Source organism: Marmota monax, unplaced genomic scaffold (genome assembly GCF_021218885.2).
Source record: "Marmota monax isolate L192 unplaced genomic scaffold, Marmota_monax_Labrador192_F-V1.1 WCK01_AAM20220418_F8-fsc01481, whole genome shotgun sequence".
Taxonomy (NCBI): domain Eukaryota; kingdom Metazoa; phylum Chordata; class Mammalia; order Rodentia; family Sciuridae; genus Marmota; species Marmota monax.
This window is the reverse complement of record NW_026693936.1, coordinates 32,994-48,024: the sequence shown is the minus strand read 5'-3', so window position 1 is coordinate 48,024 and position 15,031 is coordinate 32,994. Positions and strand designations below refer to the sequence as shown.

The 15,031-nt window shown below is 43.7% G+C and overlaps 1 long non-coding RNA gene across 1 annotated transcript; it reads right to left on the bottom strand.

Moving 5' to 3' along the window:
• Positions 1–4,141: 4,141 nt before the first annotated feature.
• Positions 4,142–15,031, bottom strand: LOC131424921 (uncharacterized). Its single transcript, XR_009228569.1, has 3 exons — positions 14,551–15,031; positions 8,606–13,035; positions 4,142–4,686 (listed from the first exon to the last, which is right to left on the bottom strand). It is a non-coding gene; the product is annotated as an uncharacterized LOC131424921 (long non-coding RNA).

The following is a 15,031-nucleotide window of genomic DNA, read 5'->3' as shown; positions in this document are numbered from 1 at the left end:
GTAAAGGAAGCTTATGGGACCCCAAATAGGCATTGCCTGAAGAGATATTCACCATGGTATATGATCCTCAAATTGTCAAAAGTACAAGCCAGAGAAAGAAATCCAAAATCTACAGGTCAAAGGCATTGAGTGGAATTCAAGCCCTTGTCCTAGAGCAGTGGAGCAGTGGCCTGGGTGGTCTTGCAAGTTCCTGAGATGTTCCCAAGCCATATCTCCTAGTGTCTCAGAGTAAACTGTTTAGAATCTCTGTAGTGAGTGTAATTCTTTAACAACCACATCTTCCTGAGACCCAGTTTTACTCTGACTTTTCTTTCCAAACTTCATTCACCCTCTCATTTCTACTCCTCATTATCAGAGTAAATCTGGAGAAAAGCTGCTAGCAATATCCACACCACAGACTGAATGCTGGGCTGCCTTGAAATTTCCTCCAGCAGAGTAATGAGTGCATCACCTCTAAATTCAGCGACACAAACAGTGACAGAACATGTGCAAAATGTATATAATCTCTATGCCAGAATGTAGCATGAATGGCCTCTGTTTGCATTTGCAATGGTGTCCTCCTCTGCTGCAATCTCAGGAGCACAGCCTTTCCCATGGACAATACTATCACCATTCTGGTCTTCTGAGCCTCCACCAGAGTCACACAATAAATTCCACTTGCAATATTCAATTTTTTTTCCACCTTGCATCTCTAAAAGTTTCAAAATTCTTACCTCAAATAACAACAGTTGCCAGAAATTCATGAACAATATGGTCTGACTCATCACAACAAGGAATTCATCTCTTTGTACCAATTTCTGTTCTAGTCAGCTATTTTTTTTTCCATTTTTTTAAATCATCAAATGACCTGACAAGAACCATTAGAGGAGGAGATGTTTATTTGGCTCACAGAGTCAGAGGTCAGTTCACAGACAGCTGACTCCATAACTCTGGAACAAAGAAGGGGCATAACATCATAACAGAAGTGTGTGGTGGAAGTACCCAGTTCAGAACATGGCCACCAGGAAGCTGAGAGAGCGCAAGCTCACCAATCAGAAGATATAAGCAACGAAAGTCATTCTTCCAGTTACCTACTTCTTATAACCACCTGCTACCTGCCTACAGTTACCCCCAGATAATCCATATCTGTGGATTAAAGAACAGATTAAGTTAAGGCTCTCATACCCCAATCTATTTACATAAAACTTTCTCATATTGTCTCACACAGGAGCTTCTAGGGGACACCTCATTCCAAAATTATAACACCTGATATTGGACTTATTCAAATGTGGATTGTCCTATGATGAGAAGATTCCAGCCTGAGAGCAATGAGCATGGTTCTTGGAGTAGAACTGTAGGAGGACAACCTAATGGAATGTGATTTGATAAACAGTTTCATTTTGCAACTGATGATTTGGTGTTTGATATTTGCTGGATTCCATGGTCCTTCCATATCCAAATACAAAAAGAGTTCAGCCTCCATGTGTTTAATAAAGAAGAAAAACTGGACAAGACACAATTCTGTCTTTGACACTCACATTGGTTACTTCCACTGTGGACCAGTAAAAGGATATGGCCCCCTCTCCTAGGGGCCATACAGGGCATGGTAGTCTTGTGTCCCTAATGCCTGCTTCATCACTGCCACCACTGCCAGATTGTGACCTCTGTTGGACCCTGTGCTGCAGAGACAAAAATGCTACTTCTTCAGAGGACAAAAGCAAGGAGGCAGGCTAAGGATGAGAGGTAGGGTCACAGTGCCTGAAATACAGGGAAGAAGCCCCTGTCCCTCAGGAAAGATGGGAAAGAAACAGATGGGTATCTGTTTTGGTCACTGCAACAACATGTTCCCAACTGTTCAACAGTCAGATACAGTGGTCCACATGCTCAACTGATAGTCAACAATCACCCTATTGCACAGCCAAGTAGTCAAACCAGCTATTGTCACCCCTGTGGATCCCTGGTATGGATGGGTTGTGGCAATTGCTGCCACTTGTGCATCCCTGATGAGACCCTTGCTCAAAAGAGACTGTTGGATCTAGGATGTTTATGGAAACCATGTCCCACCACACTGCCAACCGCTGCTTCTACTAGACCATGATTCAGTCCCTGCAGGTGTCTTGGTTTCCCAGAGGGCTCTGCTTGACCACTGCAACAGTCATGGGCTCTGAGGAGGTTTGCTAGGCCCCAAGTACTCCACCTGTGGCTACCTAGAGTGGAAGTATTTCTGATGTCTCCACTTTTTTTTTCAGGAATACCTGTCCCATACCCAATAGCAAAGATGGGGAACCCAATAATCCTATGCAGACTGCCATGAGAGTGCAAATGTGGTTTAGCAGGCAGGTGATGGCTACATTCAGGCAGCCGCTCTTTTGTCTATATATGAACAATTACTTTCATTCTTATTGGGCCAGTCTGATGCCTCCATCTGTTGTACTGCTCACTTTTGCTGCAGCAGAGGCCCCAATAAAGTCTCTAACAAATGTTTTCATTATCTACTCATTTATGTCTGTCTTGGATAGAGAGGGCTGAGCTAATTGCAAAATGAACTGGTAACAACAAGGGATGCTGGCCCAGAGAACATCTCATTGTCAACCCCATACCCTCTATCTGAGATCCTGCCCCCAGCAGAATGCCCTTGAAGGCTCACATAACTCCAGTGGATGTTTCCAGCTCGTGCAGAAGAAGAGAAAAGACACTTTCCACTGTAGCTGATCCTCATATCCTCAAAGAGAGTGGGCAAGTAGGGACAATAGATGTCCATTCCCATTTCAGATCTTTCTGAAGACACCATATGACAAATTGGGAGACACCCTTCACCCCCATAGCAGACAGGGACCTCTAGGAATGGAGCACCTAAACCTAACAGTCTAGTTCCTGAAATCACAAGATTCCTCTACTGTCACATAGGAGATGGAACATTCTAATGCTGCCACCATATCCAAACTGGGATTTCAAGTCACTGATCAAGACTTAGACATGCAAAGGGAAGCAGTCCTCCAGCACACCAAAGGTACATTGAGTGATACTCAGGTCTCCTTTCTCCTTCTCTCAGAGGATCTCACCATGGATCCTGCATCCCCTGCTTTTCCACAGCTGTACAGCACTGAATCTGCCATCTATTCCAGCCCCTCACCCAACACATCTGCAGGATTTATTTCTCCCAGAGTTACCCCTATGGACACTACACCCCCTTCACTGCCTCTCCTTTAGGGTCTTCCCCTGGATCCATTGGAAGCATTCTCCCACCCTTGGCCCAGGATGTCAAGTCCCCACTGGATTCAGCATAGGGTCAGCAATGATATCTCGCCGGGTCTGTAACATCTTGTGTGCCCTGGAGACACTGCTCAGTCCATGTTTGAAGCTCTTGGCAGGAAGCAGCACAAAGATTCCCCATTTTACAACATTTTCCTCCTTTTGGACCTGGCAGCTCTGGCTCTAGCCATGATCTCAAATTCTGCTCCAGGTCAGCCAGCCAGGCACAGGAAGTCACACTCAGCCTGGGGACTAATTACACACAAATTACACCTTGGGTACCCATGGCAATACCCAGCTTCCCTCTGCTGCCACGCCACCTGTATTCCCTCTGTTACCCCTACCACCTCTGGCGATTCAGCCCACATACTTTACAGCCCAAGTTCTAACCACATTAGCCTAGACTTCCCGAAGTTCCACACTACCTCCTTGTTTCCTGGTTCTTCAGGACCCATGGGCTTCTTGTGGAGAGAGGCAGAGCCTGATCTGACTCCAGCTTTGGATCCCTGAGCATCACAGCAAACAGAAGAGAGCCCCATAAACTACACCTTGCTCTAAGGGATTTGTGGCCCTGAACTCTTGGGAGCCCCATCACCAGAGTACCTCCATCGTGCCCAGGGGAACTAACCCTGTGAATAACCTTGTTTCAAGCCATGGTCCATCTTACTTTTACCCCATGCCTGGGCCGAAAACACCCAGAAACCCCTAACTTCAGGTTGAACACCCAGTCCTACTGCAGCAAGGTTGACTCCAGGGCACATCATCTGAATAAATAGCTTATTAGTAAAAAGATTCCTTGGGATGAGCCAACTGGCCTATTTCATATTCACATCACAGGAATATTATGTATATACTGTGTTGCACCTGGAATACAAGGCAAGAATGAGAAACATATAGCAGGTCCCCCTTCCCCACAGCTTTGCTTTCCAAGGCTTCAGTTACCTGTGATCAGCAGAGCTACAAAAATATTGCTTGTCTTATTCTCAGATAGAAAGTCTACATTCAGATTAATTTTATTATAGTGTATTGTTATTATTGTGTGATTTCACTATAAGTTATTGCTGCTAATCTTTTCCAGTGCCTGCTTTAGAAATTGAGCTTTTTCATGTGTAGACTTGTCAACATCCAGGTCACAGTCACTATGAAAAGGAAATAGAGCTCAGCACACAGGGGAGATAGAGCCCTATTCTAAACTTTCACTGCAAAGTCCCAAATCAGATGATATATTCAAGAAACAAATTCCAGGCCACACTGGTGAGTCTGTAGGTACTGAAAGAGTTTCATGTTAGACTCTTGGATGTCTCATCCACAAATAAGTTCTGGTTCAGTGGCTCTGTGTTTGCTTCTCAAGTGTGGTCCACAGCCTGCAATATCCTGGATGAACTCAACCACTTTAGACTCTTCTCCCTACCAACCACTCCAGGCAATCTCAGCACTCCAAGTGTGGAGAATCCCCTGTGTAAGCCAATACAAAGACATCAGCATTTATGGTCAAGATCACAAAGTGATATTACGTGTTATCAGGACTGAGATCCATCAATGCCACCCCAACATCAAAATTTCAGGAGCCAGACTACATCTAGTTTCCATATGGAATACACAGCCAAATGCACAGGTGATTTTCTTGGTCTTGTGGGGACGAGGTGGCAAGGTATACAAATGCATCACCTTGGAAATTCTGCATTGTTGGGTACACTTGTAGAACAACTTGCACTTGTTGGAAGTTGGGCTTCCCTTTCCTCCATCTTGGAAACCAGCTTTTCTAACTGCAGACTGGCAAAGACATCCTTATTCCTAGAGATTACAGGGCACAGGAGGCACCAGAATACCTCCCCACCAAAATCCTTCTGCAGAGAATCCAACAGATAGAGGCAGTAGATGCATCCACACTTCAGGTACATGGGATTTTTAAGATATTCAAGGCAGACAGGACATCTGCATGCTTCTTGGAAGAGTTTACCCAGTACTTGTTTGGGGTCAAATGCACATGGAAAGGCGTTCCCATAAGCTCATTGATCATTAGTTTAAAAAAATCCAGGCCTTTTTGTGTACAGAGCTATTGTGTTGCAATGTTGTTTTTACCAGGAAAACACCATCAGAGCATCTTCCTGTTTTCAGAGATTTAATGTTGTATTTGGAAAAAAGTCACAGATGGTCACTGTGCTTTGAGCTGAAGTGGAGAAAGTCTCCAGTCTGCTCCTGGGGACTCTCAATCTGTGCTAATACATGTGCACAGATATGACCTGGTGACATCCATGTCAGGAGCAATGAAGGTATTGTAATCTCACCATGCACATGGGACCCCTATCAACAATTATAGATACAAATAGGAGATCGGGATCTCTGTAGCTCCTGAAATGCATGCCACACTCTCTGTGTGTGATTCAGGATGACATTAGTGACCATCCTGACAGTATTTGTTATATTAGAAACTTACCAACTTCCTATGAAGTACATACACAGCCCTTTTCTTATTTGAGACAATATCTTGCTGATTACTGAATTTCCAAGCCTGACTTCAAACTCGCAAAATCCTCCTCCTTGTTTCCCTAGTAGCTGGGATTAAATGCACGTAACAACATGCCCAAAATTATTTTTTACTTTTTCAAAACTGAGGATTGAACATAGGGACATTTACCAGGATTCTTTATCCCTGGCCCTTTTTATTATTTATTTTGAGACACATTCTTGCTAAATTGCCTTCAGTTGGCCTCAGACTTATTCCCCTCCTCCCTCAGCCTCACAGATAGCTTGATAATAGCTATGCACCCCACCCTGCCTGGCTCATGTAACTTATAACTAACAAAAACTTCTAAAGGCACAATTTTGGACTTGGCATGTGTATTGGCTCCTTGGCTGAGGGCCTTCTCTGGGAGGCACTTTCCAGGGTCTGCTTACTGCATGGCAATCTAGTGCCCCACTGTGACCTGCATCATTCCTGCCACTGCCCAGTAACAATACAGCCACCCCTGCCTTGCAGCCACCAACACCAACACCACCTGTGTGGTCTCCCCTATGAACCACTGCATGAGTATGTCACAGTTTTCAGGGGGCAAACCTATTCCTCAGTTCCTCACATGTTTATGGGTACCTCAAAGTCAGTGGACATTATTGCCAGGCAAATAATGACATCTCTGCAAGTAAATGAACTGTAGAAATTCATCTCTACTCTAACAGGATACCCATAAAAGTATTTCACCTGGGTGTGGAAGGGTCACACCGAGCATGTCACAGGAGTTCTAGCTGGATAGGGTGAACCTCAGTGCCTGCCCCTCCTTACTATTGCCTCAGTATCCCTGGACTGCAGAATTGCTGCTTCTTGAGAGGAGCTTCCTTTCATGTACCCTCATGCCCACCTTCATAATTAATCACTGAGGATCTCAAGTGGATATTATTTCTTCATTCAGTTATTACACTTTCATTCATAGACCCTTTGAGTGCTTTTTACCTTATTTACAATGGATCTAAAAAACTGCCTTGTTCCTGTGAGTGTCATATGAAAGAAGGAACATGCCTTACTACTCACAATCCAGCCAATGTGAGCTTGACCCAATTTACAGAGGAAGTTAAGGAGTGTGGTGTTACCCTAAGAGTAAGCACATGTGAAGCCATTGAGGACACTCCACTTGTGGAGAAAGGAGGCACCCATGTGCTTGATTGCTCTGTGGAGGATGTTGCACCACCCTCCAGCCAGATCATTGTTGACCCATTAAGTATGAACAATTAACTTCCATGAACCACATGGCTGTTTCATTACTGCCTGTTGCATTTGAACCTTGGGAGAGCTCCAGTGCTGTGTGCCTTAGCATTAATTGATAGTGGAGCGAAGTATGAAGATGCAGCACCGTCCCTAAGACAAAGGCAGTGTGGGACTCTGAACAGCAAGCAACTCTCATATTTGGAGAAGCATGAACTAAAAATGCAGCCGTGCTTCAAAGGTTCCAGTGAGCATAGGAATGACTGCTGCATTCAGTAAGTCATGGTGCTTTGGGAGTGTAACTTGGGATGGGACCTAATAGTTTTTAAATATTATCCAAAGAGTTGCTGTCCTGGATGTATCTGACGGAACTTCCAAAGGAGTATTGGAAAGCAGTTTCACCAGGCTAAAGATGGACAGAATTTCTCCCTGTATGTTTTTATCAACTTACTTAGATTCGGGGCAAAAAATTCTTACTGTTTGACAACTAAATGTGTTATGCTTTGGGTATAAGTTTCCCAAAGCTCATGGGAGACAATGCAGTAATGCTCACAGTGAAGTGATTAGATTATGAGAGCTGTGTCCTAACAGGGCACTAATCCAGATGGCTTAATCATTTGAGATGACTAAGGTACTATGTGGTAACTGCCAGCAGGTGATGTGACTCAGGAAGATAGAGGTCACTGGGGGCATGCTCTTAGTGGCTATATTTCCTCCCTATGAGTTTGTTCATTTGTTCTCTCTCTCTCTCTCTCTCTCTCTCTCTCTCTCTCTCCTTTCCTGCTGTCATATACTAGGGAGCTTTCCTCTGATGCATCCTTCCGCCATGATCTTCTGCCTTTGCTCAGGCCCAGAGCAATGGCACCAATTGACCATGGACTGAATCTTCTGTAACTATGAAAATGACTTTTTCTGCTCTAAATTGTTCTTGTCAGGTATTTGGGTCACAGTAACAAAAAAGTGACTGCCAAGAAAATTACTTTTCATTTTTTTCAGACAAAAAAAATAATGCTCATTTTATTTTAAAAACTCTCATGAAATTGTTTTCCATATGACATCCCATTTTAAAATTTAATGTAAACCAACCTGTGGGTTACTCAAGCTATACAGAATTGCACAATATGTTTACAGAGTCTAGAAGATTTACAAGTATTATTCATTAGGTAGTAATGGTTTGCTGCAATTTTTCCAGCACATATTCCATAGTAAAAGAAAGGGCATATATTGGTGGTGTTCTATAAAAATTCCTAACAAATGGAAAATGGCAATTTTCCAGAAAGAATATTTGTTCTTGAAATAGTTTTCTTAAACAATTGGGAATATAGAAAAAGGCTGTAGATATAAAAGAATTATAACAATGTGTAAGTTAGCATTTTTCTTTTACATTATTGTAAGAACCATTAAGGTAAAAGGTTTATATTCATTATAAAACCACTCTTAAATCTTATGCAAATGATATAACATATGCAAAATATTTCTGCAATGAAAATTGCCCTTTAAAAATATGTTGTATACATGGAAGAAAAATGTCTTGTTTGCTACCTGTGTTCAACTTCCAACTGACCTCAGATCAGGCAGGCAAGATAAACTTTGAGTACACCAGTCACAGTGTATGTTAGAGTATCTATGCAGTCTTGGAAACTGATGAATATTTTGACAAAAGATAAGGAAACTTACTCATTTTCTAAGATATGTCCCAGGTGGCCTTCAATGATCTTCTCAACGAATGCTTGTGAAATCTGCATATGGAACAGACATGCAGAAATTCTGGAATAACCAGAATCAATCAGAAGAAACACAAGACTTGAGGTTATACACATGAAACCTTGTTTTAAAGGATATCTCTCCATCTTCCTTAGCAGGCAAGGCCCTCATCCCAGTCCCAGTTTCTGCAAGCAGTGCAGGAGCCAACCCAGAGGCAGGCTGGCTGGAGGTGGCCCTGGGTGGATGGAGCTCACCATGTTTCTGCTGCACTGACCCTTCTCCAGAGGAGCCTCATCTTCTTTTACTCTTCAGCAAGCCTCCTGGGGAAACACATCACTTTTAGACTCAAAGGCACAGAAATCACACATTGGAGCAATGTTCTGTTGGCATTCACCACTGTCAGGGCTACTGGACAAAATCACACATGAAAGGCACAAGGACTTCTTCAGTGGTGTTCTCCCTGCCTCCTGGCAGCAGGGGCTCAGGCCAGGGCCAGAGCATACCTGAAATCCTGTTGCTGTAAGGATGCGACACCAGCAAGCAAGGCCAGATTGATGTCTATGTAGAGCCCACCCATCTTGACTGGAATACCTGAGCTTGCTGTTCTGGGATTGGTGCCCCTCCTGCACCAGCCATTACTGGGGCACCTGTACCTGAGGCTGTTGGATGTGTTGGAGAAGAAATATTTTTGCTGCAATCCTCTTAGAAGAGGTGGAAGTTGGAGTCACAGAAATGCAATTATTGTTATTACCAGAGCAAGTCTTTGACTTATTTATGTCTTTGTTTCCTGGTTTGAACTCCTTTTTTTTCATATCAAGTGGTCAAAGCACCCCATGAGTTTCGAGTGCAAAAGCATTACATACAGTTTCACCCTGAAAGTTTCTGCACCATACGGTGGTTGTGGTGTGCCAGTTGGCACAGATAGTCTAAGTCTCCATGGTGGAGGCACATGCTTCTGGCTCATGGGGAGTCAGCTGAGGCCATTCATCTTGTTGTAAGAGCCACATACTTTGCTTGGGCAATGGCCAGTGTCCTCCAGATGTCCACAGAAGCCACAATTCACACACTAGGGGCTCTCTGCCAGATTCTCCAGCATGTCTGCATGGGGTACTCAGGTACCAGGTGTAGGGCTCCAGGTGGCCAGGCAGGTATCAGTGGTGCACCCATGTAGAGTGAGTATGGACTCAGTATTGGTGGTGGTAATGGTGGTATGTCTGGGGCCATGCCATAGACACTGTGTACTTGTGCTCCTGGCTGTTCATGGGTGCCAAGATGCACCTGCCACTGCCTCTCATGCTGCCAGAGCCCCTGCTTCCCACCACAGTGTAGCCCCCAGGATCTTGTGCTGTGCCATGCACCATGGGAGGGCTCGGCCAGTAGGGGAAGCACCAAGGTGTACAACTCAGCCTAGCCAGGAAAATCAGGCTCTTTTGGCCCAACCACTGGCTACACTGCTTCTTCTGCCTTATGGGGGACTGTGGGCTGAGGCTTGGGGCCAACCAGGGTCCCCACTGAAGATAGGCCAGACAGACAGCAGTGGGTGCTAGGCACATAGACCAGTTACTGTCTGTCTCTGCAGCTGCAGCTACTATGGCTGCAAATGGAAGAAGAGGCCAGGTGCGGCAAGTCCCTAACTGGAGAGGGCAACAAGGATCAGGGAAATGTCCTCAGGCTGCTAGGGTACAAACTGGCTCAGCTTGGCGTCCCAACTAGACCATAATAGCTTGCTAGTGGTCTTGTTCTGGTTGAGCTCAGTGAAGAGCAATAGGTTTTTTCAGCTGGACAAGGCACTCCCAGGGAAAAAGACGCTAGCACCAAAGGTCCATGGGGAGCCCTGAAGAAATGCAAGGCTTATGGGCTGAGAAGCAAGGAGTAGGCGAGGAATCCTGCTGCTGCTTTTGTGAGGAGCTATGGTGTCCTGGCCCACTCTAGATACAGGAGGAACAGGAGGAGGAAGGGATGGGGGAAGGCAATGTGGAGAGATCTCACCATGGAAAAACCCTGAAGTCACCTGTGTCTGCAGCCTTGGCTACACAGAAATTCTGCAAACAGCCACCATAAGCCATGGCCATCCATGCTCTGGAGCTGCTTCAGAATAAATTCTATCTCCTTGGGCATGCACTGAGCAGGGAGGATAGCAGCGAGGGTTGCTCTTGGGCACTGAGAGGCCCAGGGCACCTGAAGGAGTATGCAAATTCCCTAAATGATGCTTACCATTTCTACAAATTGATTTTGCTTGAAATTCTACAATATTTACTTATGTTTTAAGTCTATTTTCATGTTTAAATCCTATCCATATATAAGAAATTTAGAAAGCTCATGTGCCAGCACAGTACTTTTATTTTTGAGTATAATGCAAAACCAAAGGACAGGTAGCAACATTCCAGATCTTGTGTAATGTATTTCTTCATTCAGGTCGTACAGCCTGTGTTGTTCTCTGCCTACTTACTTTTTGCTCACATCTCCCACATTCATACCAGTATGTCCTCAGCTTTACTCAGCCATAGGTTTTCTACTTTTGTTGAATTTTATGGAATTTTTGTACAGGTCTCATGGTGATTTTTTCTCTCTATAAGTATTTTTCTGTGCTATTTGAGAAAACTCTATTTGGAGCTTTTTTTTTTTCCCCAGTAATGTATTCATTTAATTATATAAGCCTTATTTCCCTGGGTAAATTTCCATAGAAATATGTGCTTTTTACATGCTATTGGAAATGCTATTCTAAATTTCTTTGTGTATTTGTCATTGCCGATATATAAACTTATTTATAGCAACTATGCAGAAATTAATTATTAATACCCTGGGTTTTCTTGAGAAATCTTGTGGGAATTTGAAGTGTAGGATCCTGTCTTCTGAGAGTAGAGATAAAGCAATTTCTTCCCCTATCTCTGGTATAGTTCTTGTCTAAATGCCCTACTGAGAATTCCCATGTTCAATGATGAGTGGCAGTGGGAAATGTCAATATCATGATCTTGCTGCTGATTATGTCCAAAGATTTGAGGACTCAATACCACTAACATGTACACTTACAAATTATTAATTTGGGTAACATTATGGCTATTTCAATAATTTTTTTTTCTTTTTTACTGAAACTACTTTACTTTTGCCTTTTTACTTTCTCTACAGAATTTAACAGTTTTTACAAGTTGTTATAATACATACCCACACTTCTTTCTCATTCTATCTTTTTCTGGGTTACAATAAAATTTTTCTGAATATTCCTGAGAATCATAGAATACTTTGCCACTTCTGAGCAGTTGTGCTCTTGATCTGCCCATGATATAGCAACACAGTGTGATGCTTCAAACAATTCCTGCCATAAATATAAGTGCCTTGCAGAAACTCCATGCAAATTTCAATTCCATTCTCTTTGTGAGTGTGACACTGTAGCTGACTTACCAGCTCAAACACAAGGTCAAGGGAAGCCTCCTCACTTTTGTCCTGGAAGAGCTCAGTACTCAATTTATCACTGATGTCCAAATATACTGGATTATAAATCTGTTGTCTTGGAAAATCCCTGGAATATAATCAATCCATTACTTTATGCAGTCAGGGCTAGTAGGAATATCACTTGAAACTGAATGTGAATGTTTTCTCTGATAAGTAGATGCTGATCCATAATGGGGGAGGGGGCAAGGGAGGAATGGATGAACTTTAGATAGGGCAAAGGGGAGGGATGGAAAGGGAGAGGCAAGGGGGTAGGAAAGATGATGGAATGAGATGCACATCATTACCCTAGGTACATATATGATGACATGAATGATGTGACTCTACTTTGTGTACAACCAGAGAAATAAAAAGTTGTGCTCCATTTGTGTACTATGAATCAAAATGAATTCTGCTGACATGTATGACTAATTAGAACAAATAAATAAATTTTTAAAAAAGTTCAGTCTGGAAGTGCCTTGTGGTCGAATGAAACACTGTCTCACTCATGGTTTCTGGTGGAAAGGTGTGATTTGGATTGGAACCGCTTTTTCTGGAACATCAGTGGAAAGATGGGCTTCTGGTATTTGGCCCCCCACAGGAATCAGGACAGACACATTATTTTCTTCTGTTGGACATGATGGATTAATTTTCAGAGGTTTTTTCACATAGGTTCATGTAAACTGCTCTCATCTCCACTCTGGTCTTCAGATCTAAAATCCCCATGAAGTGATCCAGATTCTAGCAAAGTGTTTAATATTGGTCTCAAAGACTTTAGGGTTTGAGTTCCCAATCTCTCCTGATCCTGCTTTTTCATAGAACAGTCTTCAATGGAGTGATCTTCTCAAAGAGTCTCATTTGGCATGAAAGGTCATCAGGACAAGAAGCAGGCTGCACTGCACTGTCTGGCTCAGGTTCGGTGGTTTCCATTCCCACAATGTGGATTAGCTCCAATTGCTCCTCACGGTCTAAAAATCCTACCAGAAAAGGAAGAAAGATGATCATTTACAAAATGATAATTGAATCCCATTCATTATTTAAAATGTTTTGTGTTGATCTGTGACTAAGTCACTGAAATCACTCCTCCTGTGCTGTATTTATTCTCTAGGGGTCCATTTTAACTTTTAAGAAATGAAGGCTCCAAAACAGCACAAAGCTATTCAAAATCAAAGCACAGGTAAAGGCAGGTGAGAAAGAATGCCTTTGAACAGGACTTGGCAATTATTTGTGGACTTAACACTTTGTAATTCTGCTGGGTTATGAATTTTTATCATAAGGCCAAGGTGGGGTAGCATAGGAGACAGACATAACTGTGTCTAGATGAAGATAGCAAAGAAAACACATCTCAGTTTGTGGTTCTCTTTACAGTTGTTTATGTATCATCAGCTTCATGAGTTGACAAAAACTTGGTTTCTTTGTGAAGGGGAAAAGTGCATCAAATGAAAGATAAACTTAAACATTAAATAGTGAATTTGGGGTATGGGTATATACAAAGAAAACAAGAGACTCTCAATTGAAGTGTTACATGGGATAAAGTCAGAAGCCTGTTAAACATTTCTATATTCATAAAGTTCCAATATACTCCAAGAATGTGAAGGGCCTAGTATGGCAATTGCCAGAAAAACATTACCACTACTGAGAAAGAATACCAGGTTTTCAGCTTCAGCAGTAACCATACTGCATACTGTGTTAAAAACCAAACACGACTCCATTATAGGTAAAGGCCTCATTTTGTCTTCAGAAAAGTTACATATGTGCACTTTAAAAAGCCAGTAAAGGCATATTATAGAAAGGCAGCATAAAATACACACAAAATTTCAGATACTAAATGAACTCCCCAAAGAAATTAAAATATTCTTGCAAGAATCAGAATCCTTGAACAAAAGTGAGATTTGAGAGTATTGACTGACATTATGCCAAGCAAGAAAGATAATGAGCAATTGATTCTCTTCACTTTTCCACCAAATTGAAAGGACATGTGATGCAAAGGCCTATGCCTTAATCAAATATGCATGGAGGGTGTCTAGTATAGTGCCCAGCACAATGCACACAGTGGGTGTTCCATACATATTTCTTAGCTGAATTAATGAAGAAAAAGGTATGCATTAAATGCTAAGTTTTTAGTTGCTTGTAGGTCAAAAACAGAGTTTTGAGAAAAACAAATATTAAAGTCCTAATTGGAGAGATTCATAATTGATCTATAGAAAGTGAATAATCAAACTTAGAAACACAAATCACAGAGCATGGCATATGACAAAGTGTTTGCCTAAGTACAAAAGGAAGAAGTGGAAAAAGGAGCTTTCAGAGTGAGTGGTCATCCTTAGGGAAAGCTTCCAAAGCAGGGACCTGACACAGACAGAAATCAACCTCAAGGCACCCAAGCAAGGCCTGTTGTTCATACTTTGGTGCTCCTGCCTGGAGGCACAACTGGCACAGTCCGCGGTGTTCCCTCCGCACCACCTGAAGCCCACGCATGCTCACTGACCACTCACCTGGCCCCCACCCCGCGCCAGCGGACAGGTGGGTGCAGATCCACTCACGCGCTCAACCGCCGCTCCTACCCAGCTCCAGGGCGCTCCGGGCGGCAGGCCGGCCTGGGTGGGCCGCGGCACCCAGTCCCCATCAGCGGACACCACAGGGACAAAGGTAAGAAAGACACGGGTTGCTGCACGCCATCCCTGCCCGCCGCGGGTCCCAGAGGCTCCTCCCGGAGGACACCTGCCCGCCGCCCTGGCACGCGGTGCAGGCAGCGTCCTAGCGGGAAAGAGGCGCCCGAAGTTCTGGTTCAGCCACCAGCTTCGAGCTGCCGCGGGCGGCGGGTCGCAGGCCGCGGAAATGGCAGCCTCGGCCGGTCAGGCTTTGCACACCTGCCGGCGAAGGGCGGAGCGTGAGGCCGGGCGAGTGGATGCCGTGCCCCGGGCAGCGCAGGTAGCGACCAGAGCGGGACCTGAGCGCACTGCCATCCCGCAGGAT